Source organism: Pseudophryne corroboree, chromosome 5, assembly GCF_028390025.1.
Source record: "Pseudophryne corroboree isolate aPseCor3 chromosome 5, aPseCor3.hap2, whole genome shotgun sequence".
NCBI lineage: Eukaryota > Metazoa > Chordata > Amphibia > Anura > Myobatrachidae > Pseudophryne > Pseudophryne corroboree.
This window is the reverse complement of record NC_086448.1, coordinates 318,954,133-318,969,385: the sequence shown is the minus strand read 5'-3', so window position 1 is coordinate 318,969,385 and position 15,253 is coordinate 318,954,133. Positions and strand designations below refer to the sequence as shown.

Sequence of the window (15,253 nt, the reverse complement as noted above, 5' to 3'; positions counted from 1 at the left end):
CATTAGCCTTGCTTACTACCACTGTGGGTAATACTAACAATTTGCTTAAGACCAATTTGTGTTGGGCCCCGCTTATAGCTGACTTACTCCAACCTACATGAGGCCACTTTTCATATATTTCCAGGGCCACTTTACGTTCCCAATCCGCCCCTTTCTGGCATGGAAGAAATGTGAATCATAAATCAATGTAAATGTACCGGGAGGTATTGACAAGCCTTTATAACATTATCTTATACTGTACTGTGAATTTCTTACCCTGTTTCCAAGACAATTAATTAATTTATCTTGTTAATTAAGTGAAAGGAAGACATGATATTTTCCAGGAGATATATCAAGCCATGGAGAGAGAAAAAGTTGAGTATTTGCCCAAATCAATTGAAACTTCTAACTACGGGTATCATTTCATGTACTGTGCTAGATAAGTGACAGAAGATGATTGGGTAGTTTGGACATCTGCACTTTATCTCTCTCCATGGCTTGATACATTTCCCCAAGAGTGCTGTATATGGCTGCTATACAGCAGGCCAGGAGCACCAGCAGGACAGTAGAGTAACAGTCATATCAGTAATAATTTGCAGACCCTGTGAAATTCGCATTCAGTAAAGACGGGAGACTCAGTCAATGAATACATAAAACATTTTTTAGTTTATGTTAAAATATCAAAAGTTTATTAAGTGGAATATTTAATAAATAATATTTGCGAGACATCTCCAAAACAGTCGTTTTTGGGGGCTGCCCACAAATATTAACCAGCCCCTGAATGTATTGATGACTACAATGGATATTTGAGATATCTATTGCGTTCTTCCTATTGAACACAAAAGCAGCCACCAAATGTTTCTACTGCAGATGGTAAACTGTGAAACTCACCAAGCTCCAGAATGAAAGCATTTCTGAGCTTGGCTCGGCAGCTAATTCCATTTCTAAATGGCTTTTGTAGCCTGTGGGCTACATTATGCAATAATTCCCAGGAGAAGAATCTCTGGGATCCCTCTGCATTACTGTCTGCTCTCACATATGCAGTCTGACGATTGCACATGCAAACTAGCGCAGCCAGGGTCTAAACCCAGAAGTAAAGTGATCACATTAGCAATTATTTTACTTCTTATACATTGCAGGGATGGACATGAGATTGGTACTCATTATGGCATAAAAGCTACACCTCTGGACTCATGAAGAGTCATCCTTCAGCACTCAGGAGAGGAAAAACCCCCTTGGGGGGAAACCTCTGGGGAACCATGGCCTCAGGATCGCCCTTCCCTCTGGGCATTAAGAGGTGTACTAATAGAGGGGTCAGTATGCTTACGCAGCGCATGGGATCCCGGTGGTTATCATACCGATGCCGGGATCCCAGTACAGAAAAGACCGACAGGGGTGAGTAAGGGGTGTTCTCCCCTCTCCCCACACCCCTAACCCTGCCTGTTTGCAGTCTAACCCTAACCTCCCCCCTTGTGCCTAACCCTCCCGCAGAGGTGTCTAATACTAACCTCCGTCCCTGATGCCTAAACCTAACCCTCCCTTCCCCGCAGCCCAACCACTCCCAGGTGTGCCTAACCCTAACAAACCCTACCCGCTGCCTAACCCTAATCTCCCCCCACCCACAGCCTAAACCTAACCCCCCACCTGATGCCTAAACCTAATTTCCCCACCTGATGCCTAACCTAACCTCCCCACCCCGAAGCCTAACCCCCACCGGGTGTCCCTAACCATAACCCACCCTACCCGCAGCCTAACCCTATCCTCCCCCCACCCGCAGCCTAGCCCTAACCCCTCCGTCTGATGCCTAACCCTCTCCCTCTCCCCACCCCCCTAACCCTGCCTGTCCGCAGTCTAACCCTAACCTCCCCCTTTGTGCCTAACCCTCCCGCGGAGGTGCTTAATCCTAACCTCCGTCCCTGCTGCCTAAACCTAACCCTCCTGATCCCACAGCCTATCCACCCCCCCTCCATCCCTGCTGCCTAAACCTAACCCTTCCTCCCTCGCAGCCTGACCACTCCCGGGGGTGCCTAACCCTAACACACCCTACCCGTAGCCTAACGCTAACCTCCTCACACACGCATCCTAAACCTAACCCAGCGCCTGATGCCTATACCTAACCCACCACCTGATGCCTAAACCAAACCCTCCCTCACCTGCAGCCTAACCACCCCAAGGGGTGCCTAACCCTAACCCACCTTACCTGCAGCCTAACCCTAACCTCCCCCCACCCACAGCCTAAACTTACCCCCACCACCTGATGCCTAAACCTAATCCCCCTACCTAAACCTAACCATCCCTCCCCCGCAACCTAACCACCCCCGGGGGTGCCTAACCTTAAGCTCCCCCACCCACAGCCTAAATTTAATCCCCCACCTAACACCTAAACCTAACCCTCCCATCTGATGCCCAAATCTAAACCTCCCTCCCACACAGCCTAACCTCCCCCAGGGTTGCCTAACCCACTCTATCTGCAGCCTAACCCTAACCTCCCCCCACCTGCAGCCTAACCCTAACTCCCTGCCTGATGCCTAAACCTAACCTCCCCTCCTGAAGCGTAAACCTAACTCTCCCTACCCTGCAGCCTAACCCCCCCCCCCCTTCCTGTGCCTGATGCCTAAACCTATCCCCCGTTGCCCAGCACCAGACCTATGATCATGGGGATACGGGCATCGGTATCCTTGCCTTTTCGGGGTTCCAACGTCGGGATTCTGAAGAGTGTCGGGATCCCAGTGTCAGTATTCTGACTGCCGTAAAACTGACATCCGGCAGCTTTACTGCATCTCCTAATAGGTAATGCATATGTCCCAACATTTGGAGCATGTGTCCGCAGCTCTCCTCCCAGGGCAGCTATTCAGGGATCACCCACTGCGTGTAGACGAAGAGGAAGAGATGAAAAATCATTGTTAGTGGATGAACAAGCAGAGAGACAAACTGCAAACAGTGGTGTGGTTGTGTAGAGAGAAAAATCTCTCTATGTAAATATGTTACTCTAACTCCTGAGGACATGGAAAATACCTAAAATAAGGACAATTATCCCAAAGGGCCCATTGTTTTTATACAATACACACATTGGGGGAATAAGTTCTCTCTTATAGTAATTAGTGGGTACCTTCAGAAAAGAAATGTGACCAGTAAATAATAAAAGCTATAAATTGCTAACATTTAGGGGTCAATCCAATTAGGTACAAGTTACCATTGCTGCAACGTTTCAACAGCATCCAAACTCACACCATTCGTGGTCAGATTCAGCCTATGGGGCTACCGGAAAGTGCGGCTGTTGTAAGACAAACTCGCACCTAATTGAACTGACCCCTTAGTTGTTAAATGTGATAAAATAGTAAAATATAATGGTGTAATTGTGGGCCTGATTCAGTTGTGGTTGTTGAAGTGATCACTGCTGCAATCTTGCCGCTCACAATTGCATCGTGAGTCTGAGCAGTCGTAGGCTGAGCAAGTCTCCTAGACACAGGGGCTCTCCAGCAGCAACACAGGTCGCAATGGGTAATTTATGCACGCACATGGAGTGGCGTTTGAACGGACCTGACATGCTTTTATTCAGTTAGCCACCCCCGTTACCACCTCAAACGCTGACTTCCTGTCAATCACTTTGCAATGAGATCCTCTATGTGAGCTTGATTTCATTTTGTGCGCAGTGCAACTTGCATGCATGCACAGTGAAAAAGCATTGAGCCACTTGGTGCAACAGCAGCTCTGCGTCCGCATCTGAATCAGGCCCCCTGAGCGGTAAGGAGAAGGACTCTAGGAAAAGGACTATGTCACCTTTATTATATGTAAAGATAGGGAAACAGTCACTTGTTACAGCTCCAATTCACATAATTTATAACCTTCTGTACCATTTCATCATTTGGTTATTCTATGGGGGAGATGTATTAAGCCCTGCAGAGTGATAAAGTGGAGAGAGGTAAAGTACCAGCCAATCAGCTCCTAACTGCCATGTTACAGGCTGTGTTTGAAAAATGACAACTAGGAGCTGATTGGTTATTAGTTTATCTCTCTCCACTTTATCACTCTCCCAGGCTTTGTACACCTGCCCCCAGTTCATTGATATACTGTAAATGTCAGCCATTTCACTATCTCCCCCGATCTGTATTGTTCTTCCCCCGATCTGTATGTTCTGTATCATGCTCTGCCCACCCTTACTGTTTTTCTGTATTACAGTATGTTCTACATCTCACAGCCCCCAAAAAGTGTATGTCCTTCCTCTATATGTCCTATAGAGTACGCCACAATTTCTATGTTTTTGTATTGTGCCCCCACACCATCTGTATGTGCTATACCAAGTTGCCCCCTTCTGCATGTTTTGCATTGACTGCTCTCCCCCACCATAGACCCTATGTTTTGTACTGTGCTCTCAATACCCCCCACAACACACACAATTACACAAGTATGGTAACTTACCTCCTGCATGCTATTCTCCAGTCACTAATTACTCTGCGATCCTTCCCGTCGTCTTCAACTGACACTTTGCAGATCTCTTTGCCGGTCACCCGACACTCTGCAAATCTCTTTGCTAGAACTTTACCAAATGATGATCTAAATAACCAGAATTTCCTGGTCAGACATACTATGTATATAATTATACTACTACATTTTGTTACGTACTTTCATTTTTATTCATTTGCAATTTATCTATTTTATTGACTTTTTATCCAAAACCCAAGATCCTTTCTCATAGAGACCCAAGTTATCTGCTCCAGGTTTTATCTTCCCTAGTGCTAGGACCATGTTAGTATCATACACTGGGCCTAATTCAGACCTGATCGCAGCAGCAAATTTGTTCTCTAATGGACAAAACCATGTGCACTGCAGGTGGGGCAGATGTAACATGTGCAGAGAGAGTATGGTAACTTACCTCCTGCATGTTATACTCCAGTCGTTGCTACCTCCGTAACCCCTCCCGTCGTCTTCAACTGACACTTTGCAGATCTCTTTGCCGGTCACCCGACACTCTGCAAATCTCTTTGCCAGATGATCTAAAAAAATACAAAAGACTATCATTAAGCATAGTACTAGTTTAAGTACAATAAAATGTCTATGAGTCAACCAGTTTCCCAATTTTCCTTAAACCAAACAAGATACTTTCAAAGTTATCAATATCCCATTTATCTATTTTATTAACTTTTTCATCCCAAAGCCACGATCCTGCCTCATAGAGACCCAGGTTATTTGCATCCCCTGTATGTGTGCTTATCCTCCATACTGTCCTCTTTATTCCTGTAACGCTACATTTTTATTCCTAAATATGTCGTTCCTTCCTGCGCTTCTCCTATTTATGTGTCCTTGTACCTGTATTCCCTTTTCTTCTTTCTCCATCTTGTCTTGCCTTTCAGCTGGCTGTACTGCACTCTGTCTTCCTTACCCCTCTCCATCATACTCTGCTATGTAGGACTCACCTCCTCCTACCTGTATTCCTGCATGGAAACTGGAAACGTCAGCAGCTGTAGATAGGAAATTACAGGAAGAAGCATTGTGATGTAATGGGCTAGTGATGTCATAGGCTAGGTGTGATGTCACAGTAACCAGCAGCAAAGCTACAGAGTTACAGCTATTTTACATATACATTTTCTACATCAATTACAACTGGATATATATGAGTTTCTAGTTTAAAAAAATGAGACTAGTGTAGAAAATGAAGTATAAGGCAATGTTGTACAGAGTGCCTCAATATATAGATAAAGGGAAAATATAAGTGACAGGAATTTCTAGACTAAATCACCACTTATATTTTATAAGGAAATAAAGCTCTTTCTCTAAGAGGCTGAATTAATCATTTTCCATTTTGTGTGTGTGTATATGTATGTATGTATATATATATATATATATATATATATATATAGAGAGAGAGAGAGAGAGAGAGAGAGATAGCTATACTAACTATACGATCCCATTAAAATAAGGAAACTCACGAATTATACAGTTTCTGTGGTTGGTTGACCACAAGTCTGCATTTCACCTGGTTTAATCAGCCACAGAACCTGTGTAAAGAGGAGAAGAAATAAGAGTTGTCTTTTTTGCTGGCACACTAGAAATGTATTATTCAATACCAGTGTATATAAAACGATAAGGTGGGCCCGCAAGGTGACATTCACAGGGAATCGGTAATCACATCCACTCGACTTGTTCACACCCACTGGACGCGTTGGAAAGAGGTTGAGTGGACAGTGAGCATGGCTGTGCCCTGTGGCACCATTGTACCAACAGCCGGAATGCAGAGAACGGAACCTGGAGGGTACATAACTTTTTGGTTTTCATTTCATCTCATGACACTCCACCCAAAGCTACTCTTCTGGTTATCCTATCAACTAGGACAACAATGACGGTGACTCCATAACATTTCTTCCATTGTTTTTCCATGTCACAGAAACATTGCATGTGTGTTACAGGTGACCATCCTAATCGTCTCTCCTTCACTTCACAGTAATGTCATTGTTAGTGATACATTATTTGGCTCAAGCATCAAAAGGAAACTTAGGTATAAGAGTCTGGCCGGCATATCACGTATTGCATGACGACCTTGTGCCTGTGCTGTACTGTATGTAGACGGAGCATTTGGTTTTGCTAATGACTTATATAGACTCCATAAGAGGGCATGCCGACATAGCATATTGTTGAATGTTAACATGCATGATCTTAAACTCCATCTATAAATATTCTGTTGTGAGACTTCCAATATGCTCAGAATATTGCTACTATGACAAATGATTGAGTACACTATATACTAGCTGGAATACCTGGCATTGCCCCGGATTTTAAGAATGTCTGTTTACAAAAATAAATGTAAATATTAATCACAAAGTATAAATAACATCGTAGATAGCTGAATACCCGTGCTTTGGTATGGGATGAGGATGGTAAATTAGAATAATAGTTTGTTAATTTACGTTGATTGGAGATCTAGTATATAGGCATATCTTGCTTCCGTGATCAGGGCCGTCTTTTCATATGGGCTCAATGGGCACTTGCACAAGTGCCCCAGGAGTCTACAAGCCCTAGGCTGATAGCTGAGGGTCCCCTCTTTCAAGGGGTACCAGATTTTTTAAAATCGGACCTGGAGAACCGGAGATATCTGACATTAAAGCAGTGGTTCCCCTCTGAGCCTGTTAATTGCTCTTCCCAGCCAGATTACTTGGATTCTCTCTGATTTAGAGTATTTTGTGGGCATACTCTAACAGCTGGGACTCTCCCCTTTCGGTGGACACTGACAGCTTGTCTCTATTATTCCCAGAACCAGAGATATCAGCCTTCCAACAGCTGGTCCCTGCTCCATCTACACACACCTTCTAAGCAGTTTTATATTTTTGTTGGTGGATTGCTCTTGCTCCTGAACTCTGATTTCCAAGTCTCCAGTACCTCCAGAAAGGTACAACTAGTGACCTTGTTTATGCTAATGAAGTACAGAACATGATAGTTCCATCCTTCATTAAACTCGTTCCAGTGTGTACTCTCAGTCTGGGCTCAAGGGCATTCATTCAGATGTCTGATCAGATGTCCCTCCCTCCACTGTTTACCCAGCTTAATAGTCTCTGTACAGTGGTGCATAAATTGGTGGTGCTGAATAAATAAACAATAATATACAGCATGACATTGTTTAACCCATTTGTGTTAACCCCTTCTGTGTGTACCCTGTGTGCTCCCATACAGCTCAGTGTGCTTTAAGTGCAGTGACATGCTTTAATGCATAGAAATGATATAAGCATGCAGCAAGTATAAACACAACTAGGTATCACACACCTTGAGTCATAGGTGTATGCACTGACGATATCAGATGTAGTGTAGATTTTTTTTTTTCCATTACTATGCATGCATCATCCTGATTGTGTCTGTACAGAGTCGCAGTTATCATCCCTGGTGCATGCAAGGCAAAGTGTGTTGAAAATGTAGTGGGTACTCATGAGCGGTGACAGGGAGGTGTCTTGGCACATGCACGGATATGGTCCATCTTATAATCATGCTATGGAAGTGTCGTGGACATGTCTGAAAGTGGTTGCTTCTTAATATTGTAAGTCATCTCTACTCTTGAAGGGAGAGCGCGTATATTAAGAGGTCTCCATTATTTCCCTGTAGTGTCCATGAAATAACATCCTTATTTCATGTCACCCATGCAACTACCACCCTATTACCACCCTTTTATGCAAATAACATTCAGTTTTAAGGTGCATACACACTGGGCATTCTTGGCCAGTGTGTATGCACAGCGATGTGAACATCGCTGGCAGGAAAATAGCTCAGTGCATGAGGGAGCACGCATCTGTTCTCATCGCCCGCCCATACACACTGGCCGAGTTTGAGTTCAAAGTAGCTCAAAACACCAAAAGTGAGATACTTTGAGCTCAAAATCAGCTAGTGTGTATGGGCCTTTACACTATATTGCTTACACTAGTGAAAAACTTTGCTACTAGAGCACAGTACATTTTTTTTTATTTTTTTTTCTCTTCCTAGAGAGTTTTTCCAAGCAAAGCTGGCTTGGAGGCTCCTATTCATTTAGTGTGGCTTTTGCCATGTATTTTTATGTATCACTGGAAGCAATTCATTCTGTTCTGTATAATTGACCCTAGTACCTTCATAGCCTATAGAATACGTTTTTGGGGATTAAGCAGCAAGTGTTCAAGTGCTAGCTTATGCATTTATTTATTTATTATCAGTTATTTATATAGCGCACACATATTCCGCAGCGCTTGACAGAGAATATTTGCTCATTCGCATCAGTCCCTGCCCCAGTGGAGCTTGTAATCTATATTTTAGTTTTCCAAATGGACTCGTGGGTGATTCAGTTGTAATTCATGGGTGCCCTATGGACCAATTCAGTAGTTTTGTGCATCCATTAATTATCAAGCACAATAAAGCACAAGATGGTTAAACCAGTCTAAATGTATGCACTTGACATATGGTTTTATGGTCACTTGAACTTTCCTGACCATTATATAGACTTTCCTGAACATTGTATTATATTATTATATAGATTAGCTAGTTAATCTAGAACTCTCCCCATTGAATTTTTATTTAAAATTTTATGCGTGTCCCAAATGAAAAGTTTTACTTTCAATTTAAAGAATTTCCTGAATGGGTGTCATGAGGGTGATTCGATTGTTTTCTCCCCGCAGCTGCCAATAGTGAATGTCTGATGGAGCAATTTAATTGTTGCTCTGTTCAGACGTGAGTGCCACGGGTGGAGACACTTTTGCTCACAGCATCCTGAGGTGCCGAGCAGAAATGTGCATAAACTTTTTCTTTTTGGTGCCCCAACCAGGAGTTTAGACAGATTTAACCAATATATGCTGCTTAACCCGATCCAATCAGGTGCGACAAGCACAATTATTAATGGGCACCCGAACAATTGAATTACTCCTTCGGAGTCCCATTAATTTGTGCTGCGTAAAAACCAAAAACAAAAAAAACAATTGAATTGCCCCCTATGAGTTCTTTCAGTGATACGCAAGATCCAATGGTGGAAATCCCACCTACCTTCCTAGATGGTGGTGCTACACTTCTGTTCATGTTTGGTTTTAAGTAAAAAAAATTATGTACATTATTTTAGATGTCGTATGCAGATTTAGAAAATTTCCTTAGCTCTTACGGTACATACACACGGTGCTATTTTCCTTGCGATATGGACTATATATTCCATATCACAGGAAAATATAGTGCATATTGCACTGTGTGTATACAGATTGCGATGTCGATGTGCAGCATCGTAAGAAAAAATAGACTGTGCAGGCAAGCCAACATTGACTATATTGGTGGTGCCGGGTACCTGCCACATCTCATAGTCAGTGTCGGGCATTTCCTTCATCGCACCGTGTGTATGCATCTTTACTCTCCACTGAGGAATGGTGTCAATATTTCACCATATATGAACCAATGTACAGAACTGACCATGGGGCAGATGTATTAACCTGGAGCTGGCATAAGGAAGTAATAAACCAGTGATATGTGTAAGGTGATAAAGGCACCAGCCAATCAGCTCCAATATGTAAATTAACAGTTAGAATCTGATTGGCTGGTGCCTTTAAAACCTTGCACATATCACTGGTTTATCACTTCCTTATGCCTTCTCCAGGTTAATAGATCTGCCCCCATATTCATTATAGCACAGTTCAGAAGCATAGCATGGAACCAATGTGGCTGGGGGTAGATTTTCCTGGCTGAAAGAAAAATCTGTTCTTCTTTCAACTACTGCATATGAGAATTATTTTCCTTGGCCATTTATTTGCTGTCATTAAGTCCTAGTATCATGTAGCGTTCCATGTACCTAAAGACTCCCGTCTTATTGGGTGTGAGGAATCTCCAGATCTTAAGGTTTTAGTGCTACCCAGTGCTATTGTGAAACAGGTTGTTATAAGAGAAAAATGTGGTTTATATTTTAAAGTCTGTACAGCGCTGCGGAATATGTGTGCGCTATATAAAATAACTGGTAATAATAATAAAGTACACCTGTCAACTGTAGTAAATGGTAGTAGACACTTTGGGGTCAATTCAATCCAACAGTCTACTTAACTGGAGTGCCACATTGCTTTTATCACAGGTAAGGCTCCAACTGTCCTGCACCATTCTCTGCTTCTCTACTAACTGTCACACCGCACAAATAACCGGTATCGGCCCGGTTCGGTGTGCGGTGTGAAAGGGCCAAGGTCGAATTCCCAGGTTGCCTGACCCGGGAATAAAGCAGTGTTATTCCCGGGTTCAATACCGGATCAGTGGCAGCGTGAACAGGTTTCCGGGTCGATGGGACTCGTTCACTACATAGGGAGAGGTGGCGCAGAGATGAGCTCATCTCCCAGCGCCGCCTCTGACCCCCGCCGCTTTAGCAACCGACCTGGTAAATTGCCGGGTCAGGAAGCCTGCTGGTAGGGTCCAATGCCGGATTCCACCCGGGAAGGACCCGTTTCCAATTTCCGGATGGGATCTGGCATTGGCAGTATGGATGGAGTAATGATTAGCATTACTGCCTCACAGCACTGAGGTCATCATGGGTTCGATTCCCACCATGGCCCTAACTGTGTGGAGTTTGTATATTCTCCCTGTACTTGCGTGGGTTTCCCCTGGGTACTCCGGTTTCCTCACACAATCCAAAAAATATACTGGTAGGTTAATTGGTTCCCAACAAAATTAACCCTAGTGTGAATGTGTGTGCGTGAACATGTGGTAGGGAATATAGATTGTAAGCTCCACTGGGGCAGGGACTGATGTGAATGACCAAATATTTTCTGTAAAGCGCTGCGGAATATGTGTGCGCTATATAAATAACTGGTAATAAAAATAATAATAAAATTGGCGATGTGAAAGGGGTATAGGAGGTCTGGTTTAAACAGAAATGAGCTATGTTGATTTTACCTCTCCCACCATTAAAGTAATATAGCATGCAGGTTTGCAACAAGTTGTAGTAACAGATGAGGGGCAGGACAGTTGTCTTCTGTGACTGATTTTGCCAGATCAGAGCCAATTTTACATCCCATATAATCACAGATACATTTTATTAACTGTGCCCAGCATTTGTAAAATTTTTTCCTTGGCTTTCTTCTTCAGTCTGTTTTATATCTGTTTGTCTCTTTAACTAGCGCAGGTAATTGCTACCCAAGTATTTAGGTCAGAATTCAATTAGCTGCGGTAATTTACCATGGGCTAATTGAAGCAGTGGGGCTACTCAATTAGAGCCAAAGGTAGCCCGCAGGCTGTAGTTCAGAGTTCAGGTTCTAGGGTCCATCCATTGCCGGCGTGCTTGCTTGTGGTCCTGTGTGGCCATGTGGGGATGCGGCGTGATCAGCGGCAGAGGTGATGCAGGTTCTGGGGACCCGGGAGTGCGGGGACCAAATGGCCAAAGGCACCACTGTGTCTGCAGTATAGGAGGCCATGTTGGAGACCAAATGAGCACCTGTGAAACACCTGTGGGCAAGTGTTAGCCAATACCATGCTTGTGTTGCCTTTAAGTAGGCTGGGATTATGTTATTCTGAGCCAGTGCTTAGTTGTATCTACTCTATGTCCTAGCTCTGTGCTCTCTCCGTGATATTCTGTGTGGTTCCAGTCGTCCTGATATCGCCTCCGCTACCAGGGGTCTGCCTGCAGCCTTCACCATAAGAGATCCACCAGCTCCCTGCTGTGCTGTCAGTTAATCGCGCTCCAAGTGGCAAACAAGTGGATTCCCGGAGTTCTGTAAAAGGTTTCTCTGTTCAGTGACTGCTGTAATCACACAGCCTGTGGAGGCTTCTACTTAACCCTGGTTCTCATTCTCTCATCATCCAGTTTAACTCATTCTACACCACTGTTGTCTGCTGCAGCTACACAGTGCTTCAAGTGTTATCTTCAATCTGCAAGTATTATTGTATCTTCATTGTTGCTTCATTTAAGGACAATACATCAAAACCTTCCAGTTTAACCTTTAAGCTTCAGTACAAGTCTCTACAGTTATTCATTTTTGTCTACAATATCCAGTTAACACTCCTTACAGTTTGGCACCAATCATTGCTTCATTTGGACAATTCTTTATTCATTCTCAAGCCTGCTTAAACTCAGTTGTATGAACATTTCTTCAATGCATCTATAATACTATTCCTGCTTATCATAATGCCATTCATTGCAGTACGTCAGTTTACATACGGTGACTAATGATTGTCATTTAACTCATTATTGGAATTGTTGTCCTTAATAAATATATGAAACTGAACTTTCTTTGTCCTCCCTGTTTTCACCATACCCCAGCACCTACACCTTTGATTGGTCCAGGGTTAACAGATTCACAAAAACAGTCAGCCCTGACAGTGATTACTGGTAGCAAGGTCCAGACAAACTAATATAAGCTAGTAGCATGATCCAAAGTACAGACTCTGAGGCAGACGGTAACAGCTAATTACCAAGCTACAGATACTCAGGCCAGAGTGCTGAAGCACCAGAGCAGAGAGCGACACCCCAGGCACGGAAGAGAAACTGCACGGATTACGACACTACCAAAAGTAGACTTGTGGACTAGTAGGAATTAGCGGGCAACCAGGAGATGATGCAGAAGCATGACTACACATACCCAGAAATAAGCGGTTTCGGGCGCCACTGTAGGAGCCTGGGTGGAACAAATTGTTCCAAGTGTCAAAGCCTGGTGTTGGCAGTGAAGTACCCCCTCATGATGCAGTGGGAGGAGTCAATTACAGGTCATTATTGATGGTAAGAAGGAATCACTAGGAGTGGTGAGGTGAGCCCAAAATGGTTGTTCAAGGATGAGTAACCTCTTCTACCTACAAGAAATCTGTGACTAACTGGCGGAGTGGGGTCATCAGCTCACAACTGAATTCTTTTAAGTAATTTTTTTTAAATGTGTTGCCAGGAAAAAGAAAAATATAAAATGTAATTCCGAATAGCAGTGATGAAAACCATTCCGTTTTCCTATAAACACATGTAAAATATCAACATTTATCTGGTAAAAGTAGAGCAAATTCAAATAATCCTTATTCTAGAAACAATAAGTGTTTCTAATAATCTTGATTAAAACAATTGTTCATATACTTAGATAATGTTCTTGGTGTGCACTGCATCTATGTCTTTCATATTAGAAATCATGGATCCCATGCCACAGTGTTAACTGAATAGACACCATGGTTGTATACAGTATGATATTTCTATAGTACATGACTGAAAGCTGTTCCTAGTAACAAAGCCTGAGGTAAGGCGTTGACGATAAATACAGTAATTGTAGTATTTTCAGGTGTGTAAAGCACTATAAGGTCAGATGTCTGTAGGTGCTGTAACAGAATTCCTGTAAGCTGCTGTCCCTAGGGGCATAGATATAAGTTATTTATGCATATCGTATGACACGATTACGACAGGAATGTTTGTGATTTATTTTTTTATGGCATACAATTTGGTAAAGCAAAGTTCCCTTTAATTCCCTTACAGATTTTTTTTAATGTAAACAATTATAACCAAGAAAATAAAAATGCTAAAATAATTGTAAAGATATCTCCATGGGTATATAATTCCATGTGATTTGGAACATCGCAACTTTATTTGGTAAAATGTGATCAAATTATGTAAAATACTCAAACCCATTACAACTGATTTTGAATTTAACATAGGAAGTTTATTTAAGCCGTGCAGGCGGAAATGTTCTCGGATAAATATGTAAAGATAGGGAAACAGTCACTTGTTACAGCTCCAATTCACATCATTTATACCATTCTGTACCATTTCATCATTTGGTTATTCTATGGGGGAGATGTATTAAGCCCTGCAGAGTGATAAAGTGGTGAGAAGTAAAGTACCAGCCAATCAGCTCCTAACTGCCATGTTACAGGCTGTGTTTGAAAAATGACAACTAGGAGCTGATTGGTTGTTAGTTTATCTCTCTCCACTGTATCACTCTCCCAGGCTTTGTATACCTGCCCCAGTTCATTGATATACTGTAAATGTCAGCCATTTCACTATCTCCCCCGATCTGTATTGTTCTTCCCCCGATCTGTATGTTCTGTGTCATGCTCTCCCCACCCTTCCTGTTTTTCTGTATTACACTATGTTCTACATCTCGCAGCCCCCAAAAGTGTATGTCCTTCCTCTATATGTCTTATAGAGTACGCCACAATTTCTATGTTTTTGTATTGTGCCCCCACACCATCTGTATGTGCTATACCAAGTTGTCCCCTTCTGCATGTTTTTGTATTGTCCGCTCTCCCCCACCATAGACCCTATGTTTTGTACTGTGCTCTCAATACCCCCCACCACACACACAATTACACAAGTATGGTAACTTACCTCCTGCATGCTATTCTCCAGTCACTAATTACTCTGAGACCCCTCCCGTCATCTTCAACTGACACTTTGCAGATCTCTTTGCCGGTCACCCGACACTCTGCAAATCTCTTTGCCAGAACTTTGCCAAATGATGATCTAAATAACCAGAATTTCCTGGTCAGACATACTACGTGTATAATTATACTACTACATTTAGTTACGTACTTTCATTTTTATTCATTTACAATTTATCTATTTTATTGACTTTTTATCCAAAACCCAAGATCCTTTCTCATAGAGACCCAAGTTATCTGCTCCAGGTTTTATCTTCCTTAGTGCTAGGACCATGTTAGTATCATACACTGGGCCTAATTCAGACCTGATAGCAGCAGCACATTTGTTCTCTAATGGACAAAACCAGGGCCCTCATTCCGAGTCGTTCGCTCGTTCTTTTTTTTCGCATCGCAGTGAAAATCAGCTTAGAGCGCATGCGCAATGTTCGCACTGCGACTGCGCTAAGTAATTCTGCTATGAAGAAAGGAT

The 15,253-nt window shown here is 42.9% G+C and overlaps 1 long non-coding RNA gene across 1 annotated transcript; it reads right to left on the bottom strand.

The window, feature by feature from the left end:
- Nucleotides 1–2,588: 2,588 nt before the first annotated feature.
- Nucleotides 2,589–14,862, bottom strand: LOC134929019 (uncharacterized). Its single transcript, XR_010178211.1, has 6 exons — nucleotides 14,732–14,862; nucleotides 5,907–5,975; nucleotides 5,287–5,438; nucleotides 4,853–4,973; nucleotides 4,399–4,533; nucleotides 2,589–2,844 (listed from the first exon to the last, which is right to left on the bottom strand). It is a non-coding gene; the product is annotated as an uncharacterized LOC134929019 (long non-coding RNA).
- Between the last annotated feature and the right edge of the window lie 391 nt (nucleotides 14,863–15,253).